Source organism: Rhinoderma darwinii, chromosome 2, assembly GCF_050947455.1.
Source record: "Rhinoderma darwinii isolate aRhiDar2 chromosome 2, aRhiDar2.hap1, whole genome shotgun sequence".
Lineage (NCBI taxonomy): Eukaryota > Metazoa > Chordata > Amphibia > Anura > Rhinodermatidae > Rhinoderma > Rhinoderma darwinii.
In genome coordinates, this window is record NC_134688.1 from 262,866,328 (window position 1) to 262,889,450 (window position 23,123).

At 39.9% G+C, this 23,123-nt stretch overlaps 1 long non-coding RNA gene across 1 annotated transcript in view; it reads left to right on the forward strand.

Annotated features, from left to right (window-relative positions):
- Nucleotides 1–19,656, forward strand: part of LOC142742953 (uncharacterized) — a 112,958-nt gene extending 93,302 nt beyond the window's left edge. Inside the window, exon 4 of the long non-coding RNA XR_012881464.1 lies at nt 19,561–19,656. This is a non-coding gene — a long non-coding RNA (uncharacterized LOC142742953). The remainder of the gene's footprint in view (nt 1–19,560) is intronic.
- Nucleotides 19,657–23,123: the final 3,467 nt, after the last annotated feature.

A 23,123-nucleotide genomic window follows, 5' to 3' on the forward strand; every position in this document is an offset into this window, starting at 1 on the left:
TGTTTGCATGTATGTTGTCATGTATGTATGTATGTTGTCATGTTTGTATGTGTATATGTGCATGTATGTGTATATGTGCATGTATGTTTGAATGTATGTATGTTTGCATGTATGTATGTTTTTATGTATGTATATATGTGCATGTTTGTATGTATGGTTGCATGCAAGTATGTATGTTTGCATGTATGTATGTATGTTTGCATGTATGTATGTTTGCATGTATGTATGTTTGCATGTATGTATGTTTGCTTGTATGTATGTTTTCATGTATGTATGTTTTCATGTATGTATGTATGTTGTCATGTTTGTATGTGTATATGTGCATGTATGTTTGCATGTATGTATGTTTGTATGTATGTATGTATGCATGTATGTTTGCATGTATGTATATTTGCATGTATGTATGTTTTCTTGTATGTATGTTGGCATGTTTGTATGTGTATATGTGCATGTATGTTTGCATGTATGTATGTTTTCATGTATGTATGTTTGCATGTATGTTTGCATGTATGTTGTCATGTATGTATGTTGTCATGTTTGTATGTGTATATGTGCATGTATGTGTATATGTGCATGTATGTTTGAATGTATGCATGTTTGCATGTATTTATTTTTTCATGTATGTATATATGTGCATGTTTGTATGTATGTATGGTTGCATGCAAGTATGTATGTTTGCATGTATGTATGTTTGCAAGTATGTATGTTTGCATGTATGTATGTTTGCATGTATGTATGTTTGCATGTATGTATGTTTGCTTGTATGTATGTTTGCTTGTATGTATGTTTTCATGTATGTATGTTGTCATGTTTGTATGTGTATCTGTGCATGTATGTTTGCATGTATGTATGTTTTCAAGTATGTATGTTTTCATGTATGTATGTTTGCATGTATGTTTGCATGTATGTTGTCATGTATGTATGTTGTCATGTTTGTATGTGTATATGTGCATGTATGTGTATATGTGCATGTATGTTTTAATGTATGTATGTTTGCATGTATGTATGTTTTCATGTATGTATATATGTGCATGTTTGTATGTATGGTTGCATGCAAGTATGTATGTATGTTTGCATGTATGTATGTTTGCATGTATGTATGTTTTGCATGTATGTATGTTTGCATGTATGTATGTGCTTGCTTGTATGTATGTATGTTTGCATGTATGTATGTTTGATGGTATAAATGTCTGTATGGCCATGTATGATACTGTCTGCTGGCGCCCTGTATGTAAGCCAACTTTGCGGCAGGCTTCTATACATGGTATAACAGTCAGTATCACACATGAAACTGAAGCTAAGGCTACGACATGTTTGATGTAATTTTTTTTTTATATATATTTTTTTTTACAGGTTTGGTGTTTGGACTACGTCGGTTTCGAGGACTACTTAGATGACGCTTTTTTTTTTTCATCAATAAAATGGTTAATGAGGGTTGTGTTGGGGGTGCTTTATTTCAATAAAATATTTTATCTATATCTTTGTCTTTTCTTTTCAAATTTTATTACTAACACTTTAGTAATGGCCGCTGTCTGAGTGACAAGGTCCATTACTAAGGGGAGGCTTAGTGTTAGCCGGTACAGAGGCTAACACTAAACACCATTATTACCCCGGTACCCACCACCACCAGGGGTGCCGGGAAGAGCTGGGTACGATCCAGTACCCGACCATCTGTTGTGATGGTCGGGCTCTGGGGCGGCCGCAGGCTGGTATTATGAGGCTGGGAAGGGCCAAAAACAGTGGACCTTCCCACCCTTGTAATGCTAGGCTGCTGCTGCTGTGTTGTATCTGGCTTTTTTATAACCAGCCCGATACAACACAGCAGCGGCAGCCTAGCATTACAAGGATGGGAAGGTCCACTGTTTTTGGCCCTTCCCAGCCTCATAATACCAGCCTACGGCCGCCCCAGTACCCGACCATCACAACAGATGGTCGGGTACTGGATCGTACCAAGCTCTTCCCGGCACCCCTGGTGGTGGTGGGTACCGGGGTAATAATGGGTGGTTAGTGCTAGCCTCTGCACCGGCTAACACTAAGCACCGCCTTAATAATGGACGCTGTCAATCAGCCAACTGCCATTATCTAGGCACTAATAAAGTTTGAAAAAAAAACACAAAGACAATTTTTTTTTATAGAAATAAGAAATCCCCAACAAAACTTTCGTTAACCGTTTTATTAAAATTTTCAAAAAACGTAGATCTACGCAGTAGTCCAACGAATCGAAGATGTAGTCCAATCGGTACATCAAAATCTGCAACAACATTAAAAAAAAGTCATCAATGTGAACAATACCGATACTTATACTCACCTACACACACAAACAACCACACACAAACATATACACAAACACATATAAACACACACCCATATATTACACAAACACACACATAAACACACAAACTCATACACACAAACATATACACAAACACACACATATACACACAAACACACACACACATATACAAACACACACATATACAAAAACACACACAAACATATACACAAAAACATATACACATGCACAAACACACCCATATATACACAAACACACACACACATAAACTCAAAAAAACACACATATACACAAACACATGTACACAAACACACCCATATATACACAAACACACACACATAAACATATACACAAACACACACACACACAAACATATACACAAACACACCCATATATACACGAAAACACCCATATATACACAAACACACACATATATACACAAACACACACACATATACACAAACACACACATATACAAAAACACACACAAACATATACACATATGCACAAACACACCCATATATACACAAACACACACATATATACACACACATACATATACAAAAACACACAAACATATACACACAAACATATACACATATGAACAAACACACCCATATATACACAAACACACACATAAACACACAAACACACAGACACACACACACACACACACACACACACACACACACACACACACACATATACACAAACACACACATATACACACAAACATATACACAAACACATGTACACAAACAAACCCATATATACACAAACACACATACACAAACACACACACATACAAACACACACACATACATATACACAAACACACCCATATATACACAAACACACCCATATATACACAAACACACATATATACACAAACACACACACATATACACAAACACACACACATATACACAAACACACCCATATATACACAAGCACACACACAAGCACACACCAAAAAAACACACACACATATACACACAAACATATACACATATACACACAAACATATGTACACAAACACACCCATATATACACAAACACATACACAAACACACACATATACAAAAACACACACACACACACACAAACATATACACACAAACATATACACAAACACACCCATATATACACACACACACACACACACACATAAACACACAAACACACACACATATACACAAACACAAAAATATACACACAAACATATACACATACACACAAATACACCCATATATACACTCACACATAAACACACACACACACACACACACACACACACATATACACAAACATATACACAAACACATATACACAAACACACCCATATATACACACACACACTTACCTTTAGGGGAGCGCGGACTTCTCCTCGCGACGGGTGCCTTCCACTGCATCTCCTGCGCATGCGCCGAGATGTGCCGGGATGCGCCGAGATGCGCGTTCACGAGTAAATGACATCCTCTGCTCAGGACGCAGAGTATGTCATTACGCATTCGCGGCCACCGCTAAAGGTAAATAGCGGTGGCCGGGAACCTAGGCAACGAGCAGGATACAAAGAGGGACTGACCGCAACTTCAATCAAGGATATCAAGAAAACGACATCGCTGGACGACGGACAGGTAATTAGAATTCTTCTTATTTTTACATGGGGGAGCTTTATAGCTCCATTTATCAACTTGGGACAACCCCTTTAACTGATCTAGAATTAGACGAGGACTGTCTGTCAATTCTCCGTAAGAGGTTACGTTTTGTACCTACAGAGACATTTGATCCAGTGAATTTTGAAATTGATTTATTTAAAACAATACGTTAATAAAATTTACATAAGCTGTTTCAGTATACTACAGAAAAAGAGCGGTTTAACCTGTTAGGGACCGCCCGTTAGTGTTTTTACAGCGGCCACTGCGCTTTATTTCGATACAATTTTACGACGCAACAAATAAATGGCGACATGAGTAGTTAAATCTCCAACAATCAATAGTTAAATCTTCCTGCTCTCAGCTACCTCCAGTAGCTGAAGGCAAGGAGCAGACCTGCTCGAACGGGCGAGATCGAAATAAGTATCAATCTCGCCCATTTAACCCCTCAGATGCAGCACTCCATAGTAGTTTTGGAGGGAGGGAGCTCTCGCTCTCACCCAACCGGCACCCTGCGATAAGATCGCAGGGTGGCAGTGTCTTCTATGGCAGCGGGGGGCCTAATAAAGACCCCCAGGTCTGCCTCTAGTTAATGCCGGACAGGCAGTAATACACTGCAATAAAGAAGTATTGCAGTGTATTATAAAAGCAATCGGATGATCGGATTTCCCTTACAAAATGCTTTATTATTTTATTAAACAAAAAAAAAGGAAAAAAGTTAAACATATTTGGTATCGCCGTGTGCAAACGACCCCAACTACAAGGTTATTACATTATTTAAGGCCCCCGGCTGCCATAGAAGACACCGGCACCTTCATGGCTCCTCAAATATGGAGACACAAAAACAATTAATCCTGAAAAAAAAGTGTTTTTACTATGTAAAAGTAATAAAACATACAAAATCTATATACATTTGGTATTGTTGCAATCGTAACAACCCTCTGAATAAAGCTATTGTGTTATTTATACCACACGGTAAACGGCGTAAATTTAGGACGCAAAAAAGTGTGGTGAAATTGCTGTTTTTTTTCTATTCTCCCCCGAAAAAAAAGTTCATCAATAAATTATATGTACCCCAAAATGGTGCTATTAAGAAATACAACTTGTCCCGCAAAAAACAAGTCCTTATACAGCTATGTGGACGCAAAAATAAAAAAGTTATAGCTCTTTGAATGAGACGATGGAAAAACGTAAAAAATAGCTTGGTCATTAACCCCTTCCCGACATTTGTCGTATGGATACGTCATGGAAAGCTAGTGCTTCCCGCATTTTGCCGTATCTATACGACAAATGGTGGACACCGGCTCAGAAGCTGAGTCGGTGCCACCATCGGTTGATGTCAGCGGTAACTTACAGCTGACATCCGGCTGTAATGGCGGGGACCGGAATTAGCTTAGATCCCCACCATTAACCCCTTAAATGCAGCGCTCAAACGTGATCGCTGCATTTAAGCTGTTTGCAGCTCATCGAAACCCCAGCAATAAAATTGCTGGGGTTCTGGTGGCTGCACTGGCAACCGCAGGCCTAATACTGGCCTCCCGGTATGCCTAGCACGGAAGTCTCCCAGGACCCGCCCGGTGGCAGAGCCTGAAAGTAGTCAACGGCAAGATGGTGCCGGCTCAGGAGCTGATCCGGGGTCATTGCACTACATAGGTAGTGCAATGTATTAGAAAAAAAAATCTGACAGTTGGACCTTCAAGTCCCCTATTGGGACTTGAAAAAAAGTGTAAAAAATAAAAGTTTTAAAACCTATAATAAAAGTTTCAAGTAATAAAATAAAACACAATCACCCTGTAAACTTATCAATTCCTTTATTATTGAAGAAAATAAATAAACCATACATATTTGGTATCGCCGCATCCGTAACCACCTGAGGTATAAAAATATAATGTTATTTATTCCAGGTGGTGAACAGTGTAAAAAAACCCCGTAAACAACTATACCAGAATTTCTGTTTTTTGGTCAATTTGCCCTACAAATATTGGAATAAAAAGTGATCATAAAGTCGCACGTATCCAAAAATGGTACCTGTATAAACTATAGCTCGTCTCGCAAAAAACAAAGCCTCATACAGCTCCGTCGACAGAAAAATTAAAACGTTATGGTTCTCACAACTTGGCGACAAAAAAAATACACTCTTTTTACAAAAGTAATTTTATTGTGCAAAAATTTGTAAAACATAAAAAAGTGCTATCAATTTGGAATCGCAGAATAAAGTTAACATGTAATTTATGACGCGTGGTGAACGCTATATAGAAAAACCCTAAAAAAACGATGCCAGAATTGCAGTTTTTTGGTCCCTTGCCTCCAAAAATATAGGATTAAAATGTGATCAAAAAGTCGCATTTACCCCAAAATGGTACCAATAATAACTACAGCTCGACCCACAAAAAAACAGCCCTGATACCACTACGTCTATCAAAAAATAAAATGAGTTAAGGCTTCCATAAGTCAGGAAATAAAAAATATGCAGTTTTGCGGGCCCGAGGGGAACATTTCTTCTGTTTCAAGAGGCAAATTATCAAGGCCCTAAAATTAGGGAATCTGGAAGGGTAGGGCCCAAACATATCTGCTGTAAGCGAGGGTGCCCAGGACAACACTTCCCAGCAAAATTCCCCAAACTGCAAAGGTGCGGAGTGTGGAACAAAAGGGGGATAAGGAAGGACATTTATCAGTGCGACACTGGCCTGTGCAGAAAGGATTGATTCACAGCGTAACATACATCTATGGATTATTTTACTGGTTTTTTTAACCCAATTATTTTACCACCTGATTGTGCCCCTGATGTACTCTGCCCGGCTTACATGTGCCCCCACATTATAAACGGAAACACCAGCAATACTCAAACAAGTCTACTACCAAGCAAATCCATGCTCCAAAAGCCAAATGGTGCTCCCTCCCCTCTGAACCCTACAGCGTGCCCAAATAGCAGTTTACTTCCACATATATGGCATCGCCATACCCGGGAGAACTCTTTTAACAATTTTTGGGGTGTGTGTCTCCAGTGGCATAAGCTGGGCACGACATATTTGCCACTGAAATAGCATATCTACGGAAATTTTTACTTTGCACCATCCGCAGCGCAATCATTTATGGAAAAGACATGTAGGGTGAAAATGCTCACTACACCCCTTAATAAATGCCTTGAGGGGTGCAGTTTCCAAAATGGGGTCACTTCTCATGGGTTTCTTTTATTATTTCACATCAGAGCTCCGCAATTGTGAACCAATACTTTGTAAATTGCCAAATTAGGCCTCAATTTCGCATGGTACTCTTTCACTCCTGAGCCCTGCCAAATGTCCAGGCAAAAGATTAGGGCCACATGTATGGTTTTTCTAAATCCGGGAAACAGAGCATAATAATTAGAGAGCTGTCATGTTATGGTGGCACAAGCTGGGCACCACATATTGGCATATCTATGGAAAAAAATCCTATTTTCACTCTGCAACATCGAGTGCACACTAATTTCTGCAAAACACCAAGGTGAATACCTTGAGGGGTGTAGTTTCCAAGTGATGTTACTTCTGGGAGGTTTCCACTGCTTTGGTCCCACAGGGGCTTTGAAAACACGACATAGCGCCCAGAAACCAATCCAGTAAAATCTGCACACCAAAAGCCAAATGGCACTCCTTCTCTTCTGAGCCCTACTGTGTGCCTAAAAAGTAGTTTATTACCACATCTGGGGTATTGCCGTACTCGGGAGAAATTTGCGTTACAAATGTTTGGGTTCTTTTTTTCCTTTATTTGTTGAGAAAATGAAAAATTTTGAGCTAAAGCTACGTCTTATTGAAGAAAAGGGATTGTTTTTATTTTCACTGCCCAATTGTAATAAATTCTATGAAACACCTGTGGGGTCAAAATGCTCATTACACCCCTAGATGAATTCCTCAAGGAGCGTAGTTTCCTAAATGGAGTAAATTTTTAGGCGTTTTCATTGTTTTGTCCCCTCAGGAGCTTTAAAAATGCGACATGGCCTCTGCAAACCATTCCTGCTAAATTTGAGCACAAAAAGCCAAATAGCGCTCTTTCCCTTCTGAGCCCTGCCGTGTGTCCAAACAGCCGTTTATGACCACATGTGGGGTATTGTTTTACTTGGGAGAAATTGCTTTACAAATTTTGCGGTACGTTTTCTCCTTTAGTCCTTGTGGAAATGAAAAAAATTAGCTAAACCTACATTTTCTTTGAAAAATTGTAGATTTACATTTTTACGGCCTAATTCCAATAATTTCTGCAAACAACCTGTGCGGCCAAAATGCTCAATATACCTCTAGATAATTTCCTCAATGGGTGTAGTTTCCAAAATGTGGTCACTTGTGGGGGGTTTCCACTGGTTTGTCCCCTCAGGGGCTTTACAAATACGACATGGCCTCCGCAAACCATTCCTGCTAAATTTGAGCACCAAAAGCCAAATAGCGCTCTTTCCCTTCTGAGCCCTGCCGTGTGTCCAAACACCCGTTTATGACCACATGTGGGGTATTGTTTTACTTGGGAGAAATTGCTTTACAGATTTTGCATGTTTTTTTTTTCCTTTATTCCCTGTGGAAATGAAAACAAATTAGCTAAACCTACATTTTCTTTGAAAAAAAATTAGATTTTAATTTTTACAGCCTACTTCCAATAATTTCTGAAGTAAACCTGTGGGGTCAAAATGCTCACTATACCTCTAGATAATTTCCTTGAGGTATGTAGTTTCCCAAATGGGGTCACTTTTGGGGGATTTCCACTGTTTTGGCACCGCAAGAGCCCTTCAAACCAGACATGGTGCCTAAAATATATTCTAATAAAAAGAAGGCCTCAAAATCCTCTAAGTGCTCCTCTGATTCTGAGGCCGGTGTTTCAGTCTATTACCACACTAGGGCCACATGTGGGATATTTCCTAAATCTGCAGAACCTGGGCAATAAATATTGAGTTGCATTTCTCTGGTAGAACTTTCTGTGTTACAAAAAAAATGGATTAAAAATAAATTTCTACAAATTTGTAAACTTGTAAATTTCACCTCTATTTTGCTATGATTCCTGTGAAACATCTAAAGGGTTAAGAAACTATCTAAATGATTTTTTCAATACTTTGAGGGGTGAAGTTTTTAAAATGGGGTGACTTATTGGGGGTTTCTAATATATAAGGCTCTCAAAGCCACTTCACAACTGAACTGGCCCCTGTAAAAATAGCCTTTTCTTGAAATTTTCAATGAAAATTTGAGAAATTTCTGCTAAAGTTCTAAGCCTTGTAACGTCCTAGAAAACTAGAAGGATGTTCAAAAAACAATGCCAATCTAAATTAGACATATGTGGGATGTTAATTAGCAACAATTTTGTGTGGTATAACTGCCTGTCTTAGAAGCAGATACATTAAAATTTATGAAAAATGCAAATTTTTTCAATTTTTCGCAAAATTTTTATGTTTTTCATAATTAAATACTGAATGTATCAGGGAAATTTTGCCAGTAACATAAAGTCCAATGTGTCACGAGAAAACAATCTCAGAATCGCATGGATAGGTAAAAGCATTCCGAAGTTATTACCACATAAATTGAAACATGTCAGATTTGAAAAATGAGGCTCTGTTAGGAAGGTCAAAAGTGGCCAAAAAGGGAAGGGGTTAAGGCCTAAAATAGGCGGGTCACTAAGGGGTTAAAAAGGAGGGTGAGATAACTACTATTATAGGCCATTTGGGGTTTAATTGTGGTACTAATTTTGATGTCTCAGACAACGGTGTGTTGAATTGCTCACAAAATTATTGTGTGGTAAAGATTTCTCTTATGAAAATGTATCTGTTATGGTTATTAAATTTACTTGTTTACAACCAGGAGTCTCCATTGACCTGTTTTCTGCTCAGGTCCTAAAAGAGGTTAAAGCTCTTATTTATCCATCAATAGCTTCAAATTTGAGCTTGAGGGAATTTTAAGCAATTGAGTTACTTAAAATCGATGACAGCTTGATAATGAAGAAAGCTGATAAAGGGGCAAATGTTATTTGAAAATTCTTCATATTCACACTGGATAATCCTTATGTTTCGTATATTGAGTTATTCTTGAGATACATAGATGATGTGTTTATTATTTGGTCTGGGTTGGATAGTCAATTCACCGACTTCATCATGTATCTCAACAATTCTAAGGCTATGAACATGAAATTCACCTCCAATTTTGGCGGTGATCGTTTAGAATTCTTGAATGTATTGGTTACGGTGGTGAATGGTCAGCTAGACACTACTGGTTACCGCAAACCTACCGTTACAAACTCATTATTACATTATCAAAGTTTACACCCCCAACATGTTAAAAGGGAAATTCCATATAGCCAAAAGAGGAACAATAGTGACAATTATATTTTCCTCCAACAATAGCAAAAAGACATGAAAAACACTTTTGCATTTTGTTATCAACACGGCTTCATGGATAAAGCTAATAAAACTGGCATATTTAAATGCTGGCATATAAACAAAGACAATCCAGATTTAAAAGCAATTGCCCACAAGAAACCTTTGATCTCCTATAAACCCAACCGTAGTCTGAAAGATGTCCTAGTGAGAAGACTGTAATGTCTATGCACAATAGTAAAAAGAAAGACTGCAGCACTCCGATATCCCAAAAAGTGAAAGTTTATTCACCAAGCATAAAAAACTGCAACGTTTCAACCCCTATTGGGTCTTTGTCAAGCATAGTGATAATACAATAGTGCACGCTTTATATATCACATGTGATGTGACATCACTTCCTGCATGTGTACAACATCAACAACAATAAAATACCCTCATAAATATGCTCTCACATAATACAAAAAACCCCCACATCATCAGTATCCAATACAGTGTAAATATAATTCAAGATCGCTAATGTAGTACCTGAAAGACAGTCTATTGAGACCCATCTTGTCTCGTGCGTGTCCAAAGTCCTCATGGTGCATGACAGGAAGTTTCATTTCCTTAAATATCCGGCGTCTGCCGTTACCATAGATACGCATCGCGGTCTGACTCCGGACCGCGCATGCGCTTAAGGGTGGGCTACGTAATCGTAGCCCAGTCAGAAGAGAACTATCAATCCTCATAACAAAAGGACGCTAATAACTTACGTAGTATGGATCCCAAAATAGGGGAATACTCTGCGTGTCTTATCTGCTACATAGTTCAATGAGACATAGAACGTACGAAATACTAAATGCAGTTCTACAATATTTAGGAAAAGCAATACAAAATTCGTACACAATAATATATGATAATAAGTAACAGATTGAGTATTTGTGATAAGACAGGCAGAGAATATAGACTCAAGCACTAATCCCAAAGACTGATCAGGATTCTTCAATAGTGTTCTTCACCAAAAAATGTTGAAAGACGATTCTAAAAACAGATCCCCATATGGTGTAAATGACATAGAAAAACCTAAAAAAAGAAAAAGCAAAATAACATTAAAAAATCTGCAAAGATTTAAGTAGTCACATGGCTGATAGCCAAGCACTCTATCACAACCCCACTACTGATGATGATATGTCCAGGACCATGTTCGCAGACACACTCCTAACAGATACCCGTAGTCCTGAACTCCCTATTTAGCCCCTTAGGCTCAAGGGTATCCAATTCATAGATCCATTTGAGTTCTAGTTTTTTAAGTATCTTCTCCCTATCTCCTCCTCTCCTCATAGGGGCAACCCCATCAATAATTCTGAAACGCAATTGTGAAATATTGTGTCCAAATTTGATAAAGTGTTCAGGGATCGGTAGATCTACCTTTTTGCTCCTGATTGTATACTTATGCTGGTTAATGCGTGTTTTGCACTCCTGCGTGGTATCTCCCACATACAAAAGTCCACATGGACATTGTATGACATATATAACAAATTTGGAAAGACATGTGTAAGATTGTTTGATCCCATAGGTTTTCCCTGTCCTTGGATGTACCATGGTGTTTCCCCGCATCATACTGTTGCAGTTGCAACATCCAAGGCAAAACATCCCTTTCTTTGAGATTTGGTTTTAGTTAAGGAGCCAATATCCGCACGTACAAGGCGATCCCTCAAATTAGGGGGTCTACGGAAGGACATGATGGGAGGATCTTGGAATTCAATATTCCCAGGAAAAGTGTCACTGAGAATAGGCCAATAATCCCTAAGAATTTTAGAAATTTTCCTACTGGTCGAGGAATATGTCGACACAAACTGAATTTTTTTCAGTCTCTTCTTAGAGGAGTTTTTCACCAACAGATCACTACGTTTGTAGTTTTTGACCTTCTGAGTCGTTCTTTCAATCATAGGTCCAGGATAACCTCGCCTAAGGAATTTACTGCACATATTACCAAGTCTCTCCTCTACAACATTATCCTCTGAGACAATTCTCTTAACTCTAAGGCTGGGTTCACACGACCTATTTTAAGGCGTAAATGAGGCGTATTATGCCTCGTTTTACGTCTGAAAATAAGGCTACAATACGTCGGCAAACATCTGCCCATTCATTTGAATGGGTTTGCCGACGTACTGTGCAGACGACCTGTCATTTACGCGTCGTTGTTTGACAGCTGTCAAACGACGACGCGTAAAAATACAGCCTCGGCAAAAGAAGTGCAGGACACTTCTTTCAGACGTAATTTGAGCCGTTCTTCATTGAACTCAATGAAGCACAGCTCAAAATTTACGGCTGTCAGAGAAGCCTCGCAAAATGCGAGGAGGAGCATTTACGTCTGAAACGAGGCAGTTGTTTTCTCCTGAAAACAGTCTGTCTTTTCAGACGTAAATGCCTGCTATCGTGTGCACATACCCTAAGGAGTTGACTAAATGGAAGGGACACCACCGTACCCCGGGGATGACAACTACTATAGTGTAACAAATTGTTACAGTCGGTGGGTTTTACGTATAAATCTGTAATAAGACAATTATTCTTCTTAGTCACAGTAGTATCCAGAAATTGTATATTATCCCGTGAGTATGTCAAAGTAAACTGAAGTTCAGGGAAATGACTATTGATTTCTTCTTGGAACTTCAATACCTGTGTTTCACTGTGATACCACACAAAGAAAATATCGTCAATGTACCTCATCCAGCCCCCTACATATTGGAAGAGCCTGGATGGGTACACAAACCTCTCCTCAAAGAATGCAATGCCATGAAGATGTTGGCGTATGTTGGTGTGACATTGGACCCCATAGCCGTGCCTCTGCACTGAATGTAAAAGGTGTCCTGAAAAAGGAAATAATTGCACTGCAATACAATTTCCAATAATGGCACTACAAATTCTTTTTGTTCATTATCCAGGGTCCAATGTCGCAACAATTCCGAAACCGCCAACATCCCCTTCTCATGTTCTATACTGGTGTATAAAGATACTACGTCAAAGGATACTAAAAAGCAATCATCAGAGACTTCAATATCTTTCAATTTGTTAATAAAGTGGGTTGTGTACTGAACATACGACCCAGTATTTACTGCACCTTTGTGAAGCAACTGATCAAGAAATGTAGCAAGTGGTGTGAACAGTGATCCAATACCCGAGACAATGGGTCTACCGGGCGGTTTAACCCCTTAATGACCAGCCTATTTTAAACCTTAATGACCAAGCCATTTTTTAAGTTTTTTCATCGTCGCAATCCAAGAGCTATAACTTTTTTATTTTTGCGTCGACATAGCTGTATAAGGTCTTGTTTTTTGCGGGACAAGTTGTATTTTTTAATAGCACCATTTTGAGGTACATATTATTTATTGATTAACTTTTATTAACTTTTTTTTGGGGGGGAATAGAAAAAAAACTGAAATTTTGCCACTCTTTTTTGCGTCTTAAATCTACGCCGTTTACCGTGTGATATAAATAACACAATAACGTTATTCAGCGGGTTGTTACAATTGCAACAATACCAAATTTGTATAGTTTTTGTATGTTTTACTACTTTTACACAGTAAAAACGCTTTTTTTTCAAAATTATTTGTTTTTGTGTCTCCATATTTGAAGAGCCATAAGTTTTTTATTTTTCCGCCGATGCAGTTGTATGAGGGCTTTTTTTTTGCGGGAAGACTTGTAGTTTTTATTGGTACCATTTTGGAATAGATGCGACTTTTTGATCACTTTTTATCACATTTTTTTTGAGTCAGGATTCACAGAAAACTGCAATTTTTTCATAGTTTTTTATAAAAAAAATTATGGCGTTCACCGTGCAGGTTAAATAATGTAATAGCTTTATAGTCGGGGTTACGGACGCGGCGATACCAAATATGTGTAACTTTTTTACTTTATTTTGGTTTTTTAATAGTAAAGCATTTTGTAAGGGGGAAAGGTGGGTTTTTCATTTTTTTTCAAATTTTTTTTTAATTAACTTTATTGACCTAGCAGGCATTCGCTACATGCAGACCTGGGGGCCTTTATTAGGCCCCCGGCTGCCATTGGAGACACAGACACTCGGCGATCTTATCGCCGGGTGTCGGTGGGATGAGAGGGAGCTCCCTCCCTCTCTCCTAAACCACTCAGATGCGGTGCACGCTATTGTGCACCGCATCTGAGGGGTTAACCCGTTAGTGACCGCCAATACGCCTTTTAACGGCGGCCACTAACGGGCTTTATTCTGATTCATATGCCTTTTTACGGCACTGCATCAGTAATGTAAAGTAAACAGAGCTGGGAGCCGTCAAATCTCCCTAGTCTCAGCTGCCAGAGGCAGCTGAGGGCTGGGGGCGTCCCTGCTCTGCCGTGTGAGATCGATATCAGTATCGATCTCATCCGTTTAACCCCTAAATGACCGGGCATGTTTGTACCTTAATGACCAAGCCAGATTTGTCAAATTTGGTATGTCTGACTTTATCAGAGAATAACTCTGTGAAAGTTTTGAATATCCAAGTAATTCTGACATTGTTTTTTCGTCACATGTTGTACTTTATTTTAGTGGTAAAAGTAGACTGATACAATTTGCGGAAATTAATTAAAAAATTAAAAAATGGAAGAAATTTTGTAAAAATTACCATTTTTCCCTATTTTTAACTGCAATATGTCACATATGTACACACATACTGTAGAATTTTTTTAATTAAATATATATTTCCATCTCTTTACTCTATTTTGGCAGCACTTTTGAAAAAATAAAATAAATTTTCAGCAATTTAGAGGACTTACAAATTGAATAATAATTTTATACATTTTGAAGTACATTTTGTTTTCCTGCACCAAGCCAGGTTTTCAGAGGCTCATAGGTCTCAGAGTGATGGAAACCCCCACAAATGACCCCATTTAGAAAACTAGACCCCTTAAGGTATTTACCTAGGGGTATAGTAAGTATTTTGACCCCACAGTTTTTTGTTAAATTTAATACATAGCAGGTGAAAAAAAAAATGTTCACTTTTTTTCATAAAAGTATCAGTTTGAAGACCAATTTCTTTGTAAAGCGACCATGAGAATCAAGAAACACACCACAAAATCTATCACCCTGTTTCTATTGTTTTCAAAAATACCGACATTGTGGCCCTAATGCGCTGCCTGGACACACGGCAGGACCCAAAAAGAAGGGAGCACCCGGAGGCTTTCAGGACTCATATTTTGCTTGAAAATGTTTTAGGCCCCACTGTACATTTGGAGAGGCTTTGAGCTGCCAGAACGATAGAAACTCCCCATAAACGACCCCATTTAGAAAACTAGACCCCATAAGGTATTTATTTAGGGGTATAGTAAGTATTTTGACACAACAGTTTTTTGCTAAATTTAATGCATAACAGGTGAAAAAAAAAAATTCACTTTTTTCATAAAAGTATCAGTTTGAAGACCGATTTCTTTGTAAAGCGAACATGAGAATGAAGAAACACACCACAAAATCTATCACCCTGTTTCTCCTGTTTTCAAAAATACCCACATTGTGGCCCTAATGCGCTGCCTGGACACACGGCAGGGCCCCAAAGGAAGGGAGCACCCGGAGGCTTTCAGGACTCATATTTTGATTGAAAATGTTTTAGGCCCCACTGTACATTTGGAGAAGCTTTGAGCTGCCAGAACGATAGAAACTCCCCATAAACGACCCCATTTCAAAAACTAGACCCCTTAAGGTATTTATCTAGGGGTATAGTTAGCATTTTGACCACACAGGTTTTTCGCTAAATATATTGGAATTAGTCTGTAAAAATTCAAATGTACTTTTTTTCTGAAACAACATAGAAATTTTTATTATTTACAAGGAATAACGAAGAAAATGCACCCCAACATTTGTAAAGCAATGTCTCTCGATTACGACAATACCCCATATGTGGTAATAAACTGCTGTTTGGACCCACAGCAGGGCTCAGAAGGGAAGGAGCGCCATTTGGATTTATGATTTTGCTGGAATGGTTTTCGGTGCCATGTCGCATTTGCAATGCACTGGAGGGACCAAAACAGTGGAAACCCACCAAAAGTGACCCCATCTTGGAAAAACCTTCAAGGAATTTTTCTAGGGGTATAGTGAGCATTTACACCCCACGGGTCTTTTGCAGAGTTTATTAGAATTAGGGCGCAAAATTTAATATCAACATTTTTTCCACTAAAATGTTGCATTTTCTCATTTTCACAAGGGATAAAGGAGGAAAAAAACAACCATTTTTTTATAAAGCAATTTCTCCCGAGTACGGAAATACCCCACATGTGGTCATACGTTTTTTCATTAGAAATGAATTAACCCTTTCAGGACTGATCCATTTTTTGCTTTCATATTTTAGATTTTCACTCCCCGCTTTCCAAGAGCCATAACTTTATTATTTTTCCACCAATAGAGAGGTGTGAGGGCTTATTTCTTGCGGGAGGAGCTGCAGTTTTTACTGGTATCATTTTTTGGTACATAAAAAGTGATTCAAAAGTTGTATTACATTTTTTTTTTACAGCGAAGGTGACAGAAAAAAAACCTGTGATTTTGGCGGTTTCAATTATTAATTTTTTTTAAGGTGTGCACTGTGCAAATTAAATAATGGTATATTGTAATAGTTCGGACTTTTACGGACGTAGCGATACCAATTTTGTTCATTTTTTTACATTACTTTAGAAGAAAAATGCGAAAAGGTGTTTTTTTTTTTACTTAAAAAAAAAAAATTCTCACTACTAATAACTAGAATTCTTCTACACATTTTATTAATCAATCCCCTTAGGGGACTTGATCCAGCGATCATTGGATCACTGGTACAATACACTACAATACTAATGTATTGCAGTATATTGTTATTCTTACAGGCTTCTGTAACAGAGCGATCGCTGTACCTGTCCGTTAGTACCGAGGGGGCCTGCTGTAATACACAGCCGACACCCGCAACGTATGGAGCGGGCTCAGCACGTGAGCCGGCTCCATACATCAACCGCCGCACGATGACGGGCAATTAAGTCATATTGCGCAAAGGGGTTAATGCACAGCGGATGGTTCACAGTGAATATTACAATTTTCCACTGATACGCCATTTTAGTGCATAACATGTTGTGCCACAGAAGACAAATACCTCATAAAACGTTAAGCGGGTTCTCTCGGGTATGGCGACGCCATATATGTGTGGGCGCAAACTGCTGCTTGGGCACGCTGCAGGGCTCAGAAGGGAGGGACACCATTTTGCTTTTGGAGCGCAGATTTTGCTTGGTAGTAGTTTTGTTTGGGGTTTTTCTGGTATTTCAGTTTATAATTTGGGGGTATGTGTAATCTGTGCGGAGAACATCAGGGCATAATAAGAGGGTATAATAATGGGGTAAATAAATAATATTTCATAGATATGTGCCCGGTGTCGCACTGATAAATGGCGCCCGATCTTATCCACTTTTGGACACTCTGCACATTTTGCATCGTTATATTCTGAAAGCCAGAACTTTTTTATTTTTTCACCACCGGAGCCCTGTGAGGGCTTATTTGTTGCGGGACAATCTGTCGTTTTCATTGCCACCATTTTGGGGTACGTGCGATTTTTTTTTGATCACTTTTTATTCCATTTTTTTGCAATCCTGAGCAAAAAACAGGAATTCTGACACCGTTTTTTAGGTTTTCTTTTTGCGGCGCTCATCGTACGCTATAAGTGACATTTTTACTTTATTCTGCGTGTTTGTACGATTACGGCGATACCATATGTATATAGGTTTGGTCCTTTTTTTTAGCATTTGCACAATAAAATGACTTATTTGTAAAAAAAAAAAAAATTCTGTGTCACCATATTCTGAGAGACATAATTTTTTTATTTTTTAGTCAAAAAAGCTGTGTAAGGGCTCGTTTTTTGCGGGACGGATAGAAGTTTTTATTGGTAATATTTTTGGGTACATGCGACTTTTTGATCACTTTTTATTCTTTATTTAGGGAGCGGTGGTGACCAAAAAAATTGTGATTCTGTCGTAGGTTTTTATTGATTTTTTTTGGGGTGTTCATCGTGCGGGAAAAATAACATTACAGTTTTATAGTTGGGGTCGTTACGAACGCGGTGATACCAAATATGTGTTCTTTTTTAACGTGTTTATTTTTTTTCTATAATAAAAGTCTTATTATAGGAAAAAAAAGCAGTTCATGTTTATATCACTTATAACTTTTATATTTACACTTTTTTTAAAACATTTTTATTATCTTTTTTTTACTTGTCCCACTAGGGGACACTTAGTCTTGCAGCTTTGATCGCTGCTAGAGTACATTACACTACACACATAGTGTAATGTACTCTAACTGTCATTGTGACGTGACAGTCACACTGACAGGAAGCATCGGAGGACCGGCGGAGGCTGCTCCTCCGAGGCTTCCGTACATGGCAACCCGGAGGTCATTGTCTGACCTCCGATTGCCACGACAAGCATCGGTAGCCCCCACGATCACTTCGTGGGGGCTGCCGATGTGCTTCAAACCACTTAAATGCGGCGACGGCAATCCGTCGCCGCACTTAAGGGGTTAATTGCCGAAAGAAGCGGCGATGGTCCGCTGTCCGGCGAGACTGATGTCTCAGCTGTCTAGGACAGCTGTCAGCGCGTGCCTGTCACTCTGTGTTTACACAGAGTGACAGTTTTAAATACTGACGAAAATGAACGTCCTGGTGCGGGAACTAGCAGCCGACCAGAACGTTCATTTTCGTCCTTGGTCGTGAAAGGGTTAAGCAGATCGAGCTCAGAACTCGTAAGTTCCACAGATGAGATATTCACCACTAGTCTGTCCATTTCCTTATGGTCTTGTTGACAGTCTTCCCTGTTGGTGGTAATTTTGATCGCGTTATTCTGCCTTTTGCGTGTTCTTTGGTGTTTTCTACCACCTTACATGCTGCTTGCACTATCCCTGGTTGGGATTATCTACCTTGTTCCCCTCTGGTGGAGAGATTCTGGTTGTGCTGCTGATCTCTTTTACACTGTAACGTCTATGGCCACAGTCCGTCATTCTGTCTTAAACCTCGACGGCCGTGGCCATGGACATCTTATTTGCTTGCAGCGTCGTCCTCCTGTGAGGCGCCGGCACTCACTTCCGGGCATCGAGACTATCTACGGCGGGTCTTAAAGGGCCAGTGCGCGCATTTTGCAGGAAGTCTGCAATCTACCCCAGGATGCCCTGGGCTATAGAAAGGGCTCTGCCCTCTTGCTCTTTGCCAGAGCGTTTTTTGTTACCCATAGTTTGTCGTGCTAATGGTTTCCCAGTGTCCCAGTATACCTTGTTCCTGTATCTCATGTCCTGTTTCCTTGCTACCCAGTTCTAGTGCCGTGCTGTGGTGTTGCCGTGCTGTGCTACGGTCTCGCTTGATTTGCTACACCTCTCCTGATATCTTCCGCCGCCTGGTCCTGGATGTGCCTGCCTCGCTACTGTCTACGATTGCCTCAGGTATCCTCGCTGAACTATTGAACTCTGTACTTACCTGTTTGGCCAGCTGCCATCCCACTACGTGGTACGGCCCAGTGGGTCCACACCCCGCCTCGTGACAAAGACTTACTAACCCTTGTAACACTTTGTAAGATCCCGGAGGGGAACATCAAATGTGGACAATGTGCTTATTGGAAGTACAACATTAGAAACTTTGTTCTAAATATAGGAGGCCCCCACACTGCCCCTATACATAAACATGTCCCCACACATTATAATGCCCCTATAGTAAACTGACAATCAACCGAATTGGAGTCATGCAAACCAAAATACACAAAGTATCAATATAAAAAATACCTTTTATTAAATATATATTAAAATGCACAATGGTAATGACATAAAAAATGGAACAACTTGTGAGCCAAAACACACTTTCCACTGGATGTGGATTTAGGCACTTAACATAATGCAATTTATATCTCAGAATCTATAGTGAACTAACTGGCTACCAAAAGACCATGTATATTATTCCTGCAAACCTAGCAAGCAGTTAGATTGGTTGGGGGAAAATTGCAAGAAAAAGTATCTATGTATGAACAGTTAAAGAGGCTCTGTCACCAGATTTTGCAACCCCTATCTGCTATTGCAGCAGATCGGCGCTGCAATGTAGATTACAGTAACGTTTTTATTTTTAAAAAACGAGTATTTTTGGCCAAGTTATGACCATTTTCGTATTTATGCAAATGAGGCTTGCAAAAGTACAACTGGGCGTTTTGAAAAGTAAAAGTACAACTGGGCGTGTATTATGTGCGTACATCGGGGCGTGTTTACTTCTTTTACTAGCTGGGCATTGAGAAGAGATGTATCATCCACTTCTCTTCAGAACGCCCAGCTTCTGGCAGTGCAGATCTGTGACGTCACTCACAGGTCCTGCATCGTGTCGGCACCAGAGGCTACAGTTGATTCTGCAGCAGCATCAGCATTTGCAGGTAAGTAGCTACATCGATTTACCTGCAAACGCCGATGCTGCTGCAGAATCATCTGTAGCCTCTGGTGCCGATGTGTCCTCGCTCGTCTGACACGATGCAGGACCTGGGGAAGTGACGTCACAGCGTGATCTCTGGAGAACACGGCTGTGTCTGCACTGCCAGAAGCTGGGCGTTCTGAAGAGAAGTGGATGATACTTCTATACACAACGCCCAGCTAGTAAAAGTAGTAAACACGCCCCGATGTACGCACATAATACACGCCCAGTTGGACTTTTACTTTTCAAAACGCCCAGTTGTACTTTTGCAAGCCTCATTTGCATAAATACGAAAATGGTCATAACTTGGCCAAAAATGCTGGTTTTTTAAAAATAAAAACGTTACTGTAATCTACATTGCAGCGCCTATCTGCTGCAATAGCAGATAGGGGTTGCAAAATCTGGTGACAGAGCCTCTTTAAAGGAGGCATAATCCCTCACATGCAAAAGGTATATAATGTAATAAGTAAAATATCACTTAATAGTATTAACAGTGAAAGTCATTTTTATGGAAAAAGGTAGCTCACCTAAATATAAGACCTGTTAGTGTGGATGGCCGCCTCGACGCGCGTTTCTCACTAGTATTCCTCAGGAGGCATGTCCCTATAGCGCCTCGTACACAGTATTATGCCCCATAGTGTCTCTGCACAGTTTATTTGCCCCTTTACAGTATCAAAACCCCATAGTTACCCCCACACAGTACTATGCCCTTATAGTGCTCCCGACATAGTGTCATGCCCCCATACAGTATGATGTCCCTATTATGGTGCCACCAGACAGTATAATGCTCCCATAGTGCCCCACACTGAATCAGGCTGCCTATAGTGCCCTATACACAGTACCCTACCCCCACACAATATCATGCCCCTATAGTGCCACCACACAGTATAATGCTTCATAATGCCCCCACACAGTACTATGTTCTCATAGTACCCCCACACAGTAGCATGCTCCCATAGTTCCCCTAAACTGTGTAATGCCTCCATAGTGCACCCTACACAGTATCATGCCCCTATACTTTATTATGCCCCCATAGTTCCTCCACACAATATAATGCTCCCAATGTGCCCCCACACATTATCATGCTCCAGTAGTGCCCCCACACAGAATCATGCCCCCGTACAGTATCATGCCCCCGTACAGTATCATGCCACCATAGTACCCCCTACCCAGTATCATGCCTCAATACAGTATCATGCACCTATAGTGCCCCCACACAGTATCTTGCCCCCATAGTGTCTCCAGTATCATGCCCCCATAGTGCCTCCCTACAGTATCATGCCCCATAGTGTCTTTCCACAATATTATGTACTCATAGTGCCCCCTATACAGTATAATGCCCCCATTTTGTCCCCTACACAGAGTAATGCCTTGTAAAAGGGTGCATTCACACATCACAGATTTGTTGTAGATTTTCATCACAGAATTTACCCTTTGCAATGCAAAAGGGTGAGGTCTGCATGAAATCCGCTACAAAATCTGTGACAATAAATATATAGACTCTAAACAGAGTTGTATTAATGGCTGGAGACTGCATAAAGCACCACTGTCCCCCCAAAATCATCTAGGCAGCTCCATACACAGATAGTTATAACACAAAGAGACAAAAGAGCCTTTAACGCCAATGTATCAATATATAAAAAGTTATAAATTTTATTTGGACAAACAATATATAAATTAAAAAATGAACCAGCAAGTATGACTCTAGTAAAGTTACGGAGGCCGCACTCACAACCTGCTACACACTATACTATATGGGCAATCATGTACACATAGCTGTATGGACCACCCCACAGTTATAATCAAAGACAATGCATAGCATGGGGTTGACTGGTCAAATCAAAAGACTTACCCATGTGTGTAACAGAAGGTAAAAGAGTGTCTGCTCCGCCGTATACCCCGACGCGCGTTTCGCCACGAAAAGCTTCCTCAAGGGGATATATGACCGTGTATGTCCCGCCACTGCCCCTTTATAGTGTCCGTGTCAATTGATTAAAACGGTGCACAGCGGCGCATCAACGCTGAAGCAGCCGGAAGCGAGGCAAACCCCACATCCGGCTCCAGGCGCGGCAGCACACATCCGGAATCCCGACCCGTGACGGGAGTTCCGGACATGCGCAATGCGCCCTCGGAGACGGAGGGGGGATACCCCGCACCCAGCCGCCGCAGCGGACATGCGCACATCACCGCCGAATCAAGGACAATGGAATCTACAACGGTATGTGTCCACTGGCCGATCATCACAGCCACTCACATATAAGGCGCATCACAAATATGCGTCCCAGTATATATAATTCCCACTATCTTCAAATACATCCCATGACCCCTCCCATTCCCAATGGAAAGGAGCATTAACTATTGAATATAATAATATGTAAGGCCATAAGGAATAATAAACATTGATAGGATACACATTACTGTAGCTATATACT